This window comes from Caretta caretta, chromosome 5 (genome assembly GCF_965140235.1).
Source record: "Caretta caretta isolate rCarCar2 chromosome 5, rCarCar1.hap1, whole genome shotgun sequence".
Classification (NCBI taxonomy): domain Eukaryota; kingdom Metazoa; phylum Chordata; order Testudines; family Cheloniidae; genus Caretta; species Caretta caretta.
The window spans coordinates 115,258,294-115,265,731 of record NC_134210.1 but is presented as its reverse complement, the minus strand read 5'-3'; the positions used below and the strand labels follow the sequence as shown (position 1 = coordinate 115,265,731).

The following is a 7,438-nucleotide window of genomic DNA, read 5'->3' as shown; positions in this document are numbered from 1 at the left end:
TCCAAGGATTAATTAAATTAGTATCAATTTAGATCTACCAGTATATGTCTATGCTAAATCAATTTTCTGGCCACTGTGGTTAGAGAAGCGTGCTTGTATTTTCTAACATTTTTTGCCCTCATTTTGGCCATTACTGTTGTCTTGGAGGTCAGTCGTTCTTTCCATTGTGCCAGCCATATGTTCCATTTTTTCCTGATGCTGTGGCTTACAGTAACTTTCAGCTTCATTTCCCAAGAGACATACAGCCTTCCGCTCCAGGCAGTCTGTTTCCTTTACCTTCTTTGTCATAAACTCTTAGCCTGAAAAAACAATTATATGCCTCACATGTGGTCAGGGTGGTAAAATACCACTTACATAGAACTAAATTGTGGAAGAAATCTGGTGCTCTATAGGTGTGTTTATGGGGACTTTGCATCCCTTCTAGAGTGTCACACTCCTCTTCCATAGTTACGAAAGAGGAGATGGTGAATCTGTTTACTTCACTATCTTTTTTTGGGGGGGAAAGAGGGAGTATGTTCAGCTGAAGTTTCAACATCTAACTTGGTTTTTCTTTTATCTAGACCTCTCATTCTTATCTCTGGGAATAGAGAAACAGGTACAATTCACCAGGTGTAAAAAGGATCCATTTTCGTGGCTGGCATGGGGAAAGTGGAAAAAGTGAAGTCAATCTTCAAAGTGCTCAGTGGATTTCAGTGACCGAGTGATAAAATCATGGGTAAGAAAACTAATTTTATCACTTCATGATTTTAATGTAGCCTTTTCTTGACGTGCTAGGGAAGTTTGAGCAAAATCCCTTTAGCTGTTGTATGACAGATTGTGGGAAACTACTTTTTCCTATTTTGGGGGGGGGGGAATCCAAGTGAACAAGACAAGGATATAGCAAAAATAGTTTTTTTTTTTAATAAATAAAAAACTTGATTGAACTGAACTAAGGCCTTTTTGAGAGTTTGAAGGTGGGGACATTTTGTAAGTGTTCATTTCTTTGGTTTTTTTAGCTGTTGTAAAGTGTGTGTGTGTGTGTGTGTAATCGTATACAAAAATAGTATTAAAGTTACTGAAGTTGCAAGTCCCTGCCTTGGAGTGATCTGTGATGAAGAACTCTGCTCTGAATCAGGCAGAGCAGATATGTGAAACTGGGTCTTCCTTATCCCTGGCCAGTGCTCTAACCGCCAGTCTACAGACAGACTTCTGTTTTTGCAAAAATGTTTCAAAAGGTTTGATTTCGTTCCACGGTGGAAAGAAAACAAACTTCAACGTCTCAAAGGTTGCTGCAGAATGGAACTGTCGCCATCTGGTTAGCTCTACTATTGTTCCAAAATGTGGGGCTGCTGGTGTCATATGCGGAGTCCAGTGGAGAAGTAGGAGGGAACTGGTCCTGGCCCAGCGCTCTCCTTTCCTCCATTGTCACCTGTACACAGCTTTCTTTCTAACTTATTTCAAAGGCCTGCTGCAAACAGTAGAGTGTGAGCTGCTCAAAATACCAAAAGAATCTTTTATAAAGGTGTGTCGGGCAACCTAAATATAAAGGGTTGCTAACTCTGGATAGAATAACCGAAATAGTGTACATGCCTGAATAGGGTAATCATGTGCTCTCAAGCATCCCCACTTTTGTTTGCTTTCACATGTTTTGCCATGTCTGATGTTTAGCTTGTAAATTTATTGAAGTCTATGGGAGCTGCTAGCTCCTTTGAAAATAGGTCACTTATGTCTGGGACTAAAGGATTTAGGAGATGGAGTGTATTTTAAAAAATCCTGGCTCTTGTCTTGTGTATATGTTCTATAAAGCACAAAGTAGGCTTTGAGTACAGTGAAATAACATCTGAGCATGCTCGCTTGGCATGTGCTAATATTTTAGGAGACTTTAATGAAACCCTACGTGTACTCAGAAATCATCATGCCCATTTCTGCTACACAGGCTAATATGCAAAGACATTTTGCCTTTCAGGCTGTTGGGATAAAGTGGATTATTAATGAAATGCGTAAAGCAAAATTCTCCCCCAAAGCCCTTTAATATCTGGTAGCAGGGAAAATGCATTTAAAATGTGCTATTTAATATGTAGGAATGTTAAGCAATTTGTAACCTTCAGAAACAAAGGACCTGGTGAGACTACCACCTCATATAGGCACAGATTAGAGCCTCCCAACCAAAGCCAGTCTGTCCCTCAGACCACTCAATCCTTTAGGTTTTCAACTTGTCCTCTAAGGAAAAACCCACAATAATACAAGATCAAGACATCAGTAAATTCGTACAAAACTATAATCACCACTGATCAACTCAAAGTGGTGATGTGTAATGGCTCCTCTTCTATGAAGACCCTCATCTCATATGGTCAGTCAGGGATCCATGTAATGCCGTCTTGTCCTCAGTGTTTACATGCGCTCGCTCAGAGATCGCAAGATGCCATGGGTTTAGCTGCTAACACTATGCTAATGACACTCATTCTCAAATGAGGCAACCACTGCCACTACCAAAGTGTCAGACAGACTGCCTACCAGAAATTAGCTCTTGGTTGAAGAACAGCTGACTCAAGCTGAATTCAAGCAAGACTGAAGTGCTGCTGGTTGGGAAAGGGAAACCATTGAAAGAACTAGCCAAGACATCACCACCTTCCACTGAAGGCATCCAGCCTCCATTCCTGAAAGTGGTGTAAAGCCATGAGGCCATATTGGATTCTTCACCAAGCTTAGATGACCAGGTAGCATCTCTCAGGTATCCTAGCAAGCTCTCCTTCCTGGCCACCCACTAAGACAGCTGTGAGGGGAATCCTAGCTTCTGTGCTCTGGATCCCCTGGGGTATGTTAAGCCTCTAGACCCTTTGCAGGCTATAGCACTGGTTCTTCCACTTGGCCTCTCTGGCATACTTCCCGGGCACTGTTCTCAGTCACAAATCCCTACCTGGAAATGGGGCTTCCCACCCCACCTGCCCTAGTCCTCTGCTGCCAGTGCCAACCCCAAGGACTGGGAGATAACCCAGTTTCTTGAACACACCTGTTTCCCAGAACTCCACTCCAAAGGTATGACGCTTCTGGTTTACAGTTTAATGTTCTCAGGGGCATGTAGCTTTTGTGGAGCAATCCACGCACGCGTGCATCCTATGTGCAGTCTGACACTTTTATACTCTTAATCACACACAGAACAATAAACACAATAGACATCTGAAGCTGCAGTGTCCCTCACCTATTTCACTCTTCCCGTGACCCCAGGCAGGCAAGGTGTCCCCTCCTCATACGTTGCATGGTGTCCCTCACAGAGCCACTTCCCAGCTTCTGTCTCCTGCCTCAGTGCATTTGTCACCTCCAGACTTCATTTACAGTGCTACACTGTATGTGAAGCACATACAGTTAGTACAGAATGTGGCTGCCACTGTGGCTTAGGCTGCCATGAGCACATTAGGCCTGGGGTTCTGTCAGATTCCAATGCCTGTTTAAGGGACTAAAGCAACTAATGGATGAAAGCCCAGCTACATTAAAGAACCAAATTACCATCTGCGAACCATCACGATGGCAGCACTCCTTGCTTGGGACAATTCAGATCCAGGTTCAGAACACAGCACTTGAGCTGAGGATAAAGTGTTCTGGGGATCTGGAACCTGATTCCAGAGATCAGGCGAATACAGAGTCCACAGACACTGCAAAGCCTTCCTCTTCAAAGAGGTTTCCCCTGTAAAAAGCAGTATTAAACCCCAAGATAAGGAAAGATTGCCATTCAAATGGCATTCTTTCACTTGCAAACTTCTTACCATTAGTGTAACTTTTAACCAAGACTTGAGACAAACTCCGGCTGCTCAAAGGCACATTAATATTTCACTGGCAAAGTGTCTCCTTCCTGTAGTGATTGTTTATTCCTTTTGTTGCTGTGAGCAATTAGCTAGAACAGTCCTAGTCGCAGCTGTTAGATACTATAAGCTCCAGCAGAGATCACAAAAAACCTTGTGTGCATTTAGATTCTATCTGAGTTGTTTAAATGGGTGATTCTTTGGAGTATTCTACATCATTGAGGCTCTTGGCAATCAGAGGGTCCACTTGAAATGAAATATTTACAGTATGGTCATTGGCTCAGTATCCTTGAAATCATTTGAACACCTTGTTTATACTTGTTGAAGCAGAATTCATGTCACACAGCAATGTGCTGTAACTGCTTATCTGGGTGGCTTTATTCAAAGAATAGCCTCCTCACCCTCTGCCCATTGATTCATTGCAAGACACTAAGCTGTTTGCTCAATAAGTCTCCTGCATGTTTCTTTAATCTGTCACTTTGCATGTTAATTTTCTGGTGGAACAGCTGGGGGTTGTGTTGAATAATCTCTTTGGTAATACTGGTATATGTGGAATACAGATCATTTGCCTAGTTCTTATATGTGTGTTTTGTGCACCTTTTGCTGGTCTGACAAAGGGGCTTCTTTCTGATAACTTCTCCAGGGGCCGTACAGACCACATGCCTCCCAAGGAGAGCTCTTTCTGTAGCTGCTTTAACTCCCCAGTGTCCATTCTGTCCCCTTTTCCTTGGTGAATAGTTTTCCCATCCCCCCTTCCCCTGTTCTCATAACTAATGTTGCCTTCTGCAGTAGGACCTATTGGTACTGAGGTGGCCTTCTCCTCTTGTCTCTGCAAATGAGACACCCATCACATCCTTCCCCAGTGAAACAGGCAGAGTGCTCCAGCTGTCCAGGCAGTGGACTTTGAAAAGAGCTGCAACAGCCAAATCCACCTTACTCCATCCTTTTTTGTTTTTTGTAGGCATGTGGCTCAGCCCCCACTCCACTCCGGACCAACACCTGTTCTTCCAGTTTGTGGTTCCTGGACTAGCTGACTCAACTCCCTTAGACCTACTAGTTCTTCCTTTTCTTTCTCTGCCCGCCTGAGTCTGGCAAGCAGATCCAAAGGGAACATGACTTCATCAAGACAGACTGGTTCAGAAGGTAAAAACCCATTAAGTTCCCAATGGACATTGACCCTCAAGTTTAAGAAAGCAAAAGACATTGAGTTCAGAGCTTCTCCTTCTGAAGTAATCCAGCCCCAGCAGATGCCTACAAATTATCCAGGATCTACTCTTCCCTCTTTGTATAGGCTTGAGTTTGAGCTTATGGAGGGAAGAGCAACCTCCTCAGAAAAGGAGGAAGTTCCAAAGACAACATTTCAAATGGTACCATTATTAAACAAGTGACTAAGGCCTAGAGAAACCTCTTCCAGAACTGAGGGGCAATAAGAAGGAATGGAGTAAAAAAGCAAAGCTTGATCAGAGCAAAGCATCTCGTGAATTATGCCCACAGCAGTTTGAGCCAATACGTTCTTTCCCCTTCCGAAAACTTTCAACAAAGGTATAGTCTCAAAGACTTGAAAACAGCCAGACAGAAATTATCCTTGTCTAGGGCCATCAATCTGTACAAACCTTCATTCAAATAAAGCTAGCAAGTAGTATATCCTAGAATTGACTCTGTCCTTTGTCTGTCATATGCGAGACATCAATATATTTATGCATCTGACTTAGAGAATAGGAAAAATTATTTTCTTTATTACATCTTGTCATGATGCATAATTAAGGGACATTCAATACAATTGAAAGGAGCATTATTTAAAACCATAAAAATAAATCCTTTCTGTAGTGCACCAGTAAGCCTGTGGAACTCATTGCCACAAGATACCATGAGGCCAAGATATTAGCAGGCTTTTAAAAAGCATGGTTTATTTTAAATGGATAACTAGTTGCAAACTTTAAAAAATTCTTGACTATTGTAAGCGATCTAAATGCTCACGCTTCTAGGTATAAGCCAATTATTGAGTTCAAGAGAAAAATTTCCCTGTGAGGTTATTAAATAACTGGCTGCCTGCAAGGTTTCTTATACCCTCCTCTGGAGCATCTGATCCTCGTCACTTTCAGAGACAGGATATTGGACTAGTGTGAATTCCTGTCTGTTGCATTATGAAAATATGTAAGCAATACAAGGTAGCTGTCAAAGATCTTAGAATTGGAGTCTGGTCCTTGTGTTCTTGTGCCTCTCAAACTTTCCTAATCTAGTTCCAAAATTATATTAAGGATTTGACTTTCTCATGGATGGAGGAAATTGTTTTTAAAAGTCACCTGCCTTTGTTTGTGACCCTCAAGTTTAGAGCTAGGATAATGGCAGACAATATTATAAATAACAGTTTTCTGGCCACAACTTCGGTCCGTTTATTTTGGTTCCAAGGTCTGCCTGATGGCCCTTTCCTACCATGGAGATAATTTGTTTAATGACAGTCTCTCTCTCAGATCTTCAAAGCTGTTCTACTGCACAAGGTTCATGGCTAAGAGAAGAGGGAGCACGAAGACATTCTCTCCTGGGCAGAGAGGAGAGCTGCTGCTGCATTAGGGTAAAGCATCACTTGAAGTTCCATATATGCTTTATCAGAAATTAATCTTGACAATGTTTGCAGATACAGACACATCTTTGGCAGACCTGGGCTAAGAGCTGTCATGTTCTGCCTCAGTTATATAGGCCAGGGAGCACTGCTACTTAAAGCCCACTGGTTAGAGCATTGAATGGAACAGATTAGAAAGGATTTTTCTTTTTCCTCTCAACTGTAAACTGTTTCCCTGTTCTACAGACTTGCTACTTAATAATCTGAGAAATACATCAGGCCCATTTCTAATCAATGTAAATTGTATATAGAATTGTTTGAATAGTGAAATGCTTAACCTGAGTTTTGTTGCATCTTTAAGATTGATGGAAGACATTTGACTTGGGAGTTTGAGCTGGCAGCACGGGCGGGGGAATGCTCAGTGGGAAAAGGTCTGTGTTTGGGGAAAGACATCAGAAGGAAGCCAAGTGACTAGACTGATGAACGGGCATCTGCACAAAACCCATTGACAGGTAGGGAAAATTACCCTTTCATGTGAAGGGAAATATGAACCTTGTGTGTGAACTGCTTTTTCATGCTTATGCATGCGGCAAAGCAGAGGAGAATTTGCAGTTCACAGCTGAAGTGGCGTTGAAAATAATTTTTCCACTTTTCAGTTTAAATGTTACAAGATGCTCAAATTCAGTTTATCAATGTGAGCCCCAATCCTGATTAGTGCTTTTGAGCATAAATGCAGTGGAAATAGAGCAAACAATGACAAGTGAGTGTGATCAAGCATTTCCAATATCCTCTTCCCTGTAAGTGGGTTAATCAATTTTACGAAACGTTTTTCTTACATAAAAGTAAGATTTCTTATTTTAAGTTACATTTAGACTGTTCCATTTCAAAAGGGCTTATAAGAACTCAGTAAAGTCAACTGATTTTACTGTGATTGCAATATTGAGCATAAATCTGTCCTTTTTGTTAATTGCATTGTAGGGAGGGATAATGTTCCAATTTTGTACCCACAAGCCAGATAGTAGTAGAAAAGATTTATTTGTGAAGCTTAACTGCGTGCTAGTTATGAGAGTCAGGATGCAGGCTCCCTCATGCAGGTTACTTT

The 7,438-nt window shown here is 41.8% G+C and overlaps 1 long non-coding RNA gene across 1 annotated transcript; it reads left to right on the top strand.

Annotated features, from left to right (window-relative positions):
- The first annotated feature begins 507 nt into the window (after positions 1-507).
- LOC142072048 (uncharacterized) lies at positions 508-6,839 on the top strand. The gene is made up of 4 exons (XR_012668318.1): positions 508-715; positions 4,738-4,919; positions 6,248-6,348; positions 6,698-6,839. It is a non-coding gene; the product is annotated as an uncharacterized LOC142072048 (long non-coding RNA).
- Positions 6,840-7,438: the final 599 nt, after the last annotated feature.